This window comes from Myotis davidii, unplaced genomic scaffold (assembly GCF_000327345.1).
Source record: "Myotis davidii unplaced genomic scaffold, ASM32734v1 scaffold274, whole genome shotgun sequence".
In the NCBI taxonomy this organism is placed as follows: Eukaryota; Metazoa; Chordata; class Mammalia; order Chiroptera; family Vespertilionidae; genus Myotis; species Myotis davidii.
In genome coordinates, this window is record NW_006285613.1 from 2000358 (window position 1) to 2002177 (window position 1820).

The window sequence follows — 1820 nt, forward strand, 5'->3', positions numbered from 1 at the left end:
TTGTGTCTATCCCACAGTCCCTTCTATAGCCGATGGCCTTTGGGTTGCTTTCAGAGAATATTCTTGCTCCTTTAGTGTTTGGCGGATACGTGGGGTGGGATCGTGCTCCTGGGGCATGTCCAGCTTTAGTGGGCACTGCCCGAGGCTCCCAGTGGAGGCCGCACCACCGCGGGTGAAGTACCAGGGGGGTGGCGGGCGTGGGAGGCCAGGCGGGGCATCGGGATGGCCAGGGGCGAGAACCCTCAGAGCCTTTCGCTGGTTTGTTTTTGTGACAGCTGGACAGGGCACGAGGAGCGGGGAGCGTGAGGACTGAGCGGCACCTGGGGGTTTGGTGCTCCCGAAAGAGTCCCACTAGGGAACCAGACGTTGGTTACACACGTGACGGGGGGCGGGGGGCGGTAATTCTCACGGGCAGGACATGGAGGGTGTCAGGGATCCAGCCCTCACAGTGGCTTGCCGCAGCCCCCGCTGCAAGGCCCGCCCGCTCCCCGGGCTCATGGGCTCTACCTGCACCCCGGGGCCAGATTTAGGGTCTCCTCCCGTTGCTTGGGTGGACTCTGACTTGGGGCACTGTCTGTGGAGCAGCAGGAGAGCGATGAAGACGGGGACCGGCCATTAGGAAAGCCCTGGGCCCAGCGGGACGGGAGGCAGACCTGGGCTGCCGGCCGCTTCACTGTTCTTCACCCCGTGAAGCGGGTGGTGGTCGTCGCCGGCCCATTCGCCTCGCTGGTGTCCGGCTCCCTATGAAACGGGTTAATCCTCGCTGGGCCGGGCGTGTGTGGATTAAAGATGCTGCTCCCTCCTGCTGGCGAAACTGGGAGGCGGGCGGGGGATTAGAGACCTCTGAGCGCATCATGTGGGGCCGGGCCACCTGCCTCCACAGCCGTGCACCTCAGCACCCAATTTCCCCGGGGCCTGCGCCTGTGCACGCACCGGGGTGACTGGCTCTGCGGGGGGAACGCAGGGCTTTGCCTGGTGGGTGGGACCCCCGCCCCGGCGCCCAGCCTGTGGGGACAGGCGTATCCTGCGTGGGGCTTTGAGACGCGGTGAGGGGAGGTGGAGGCGGAGGCAAGTTTGGAAGCCAGGGGTTTGTTTGTTTGCTGTTAATCCACCTGATATTTTCTGTTGATTTTTAGGGAGAGCGAAAGACAGAGAGAAACATCCATGTGAGAGAAACACATCGATTTGTTGTCTCCTGTGTGCACCTCAACCAGGGCTCAGGCCCAGGGGAGCCTGCAACCAAGGTACGTGCCCTTGACTGGAACCGAACCCGGGACCCTTTGGTCTGCAGGCTGAGGCTCTATCCACTGACCCACACCGGCCAAGGCACCAAAGGTAAGCGGGGGTGGCCTCTTCTAAGAGCTGTACATCTGCAGGGGTCATGGGAGAAAGAAAAGTGAGCGAGGGGGGAGCAGGGGGTTATCTGGCATGCTGCCCATGCTGGCCCTTCCCCATACCCGACTCCCTCTCCTCACCACCCCACGGCCACTGGGTAAAGGTGGGCTCCCCAAGGACCTACTCTGATTAAGGGGCTTTCCCTCTAGGGCTGAGGACTGAGGCTACACCATCCTGTACCCAAAGGACTCTGAGCAAGTAAGACAAGCCTCCCCCCCCCAGCTGCATTAGAGTGGCCCCTGGAGGCTCGTGTCCCTCCTCCCTTGGGCAACACTGTCGGGGTGCCCTGGGCTCCCCTGAGCCCTGCCCACCCCTCCTGCTCTCCTGGGCTCCCATGCCCGGAAGGCAATGAGGCTAGAATCGCAGCGAGGGCTGCTCTGTGGGTACTTCTGGCTTCGAGGAAAGGGTGGGGAGAGCACCCGTGT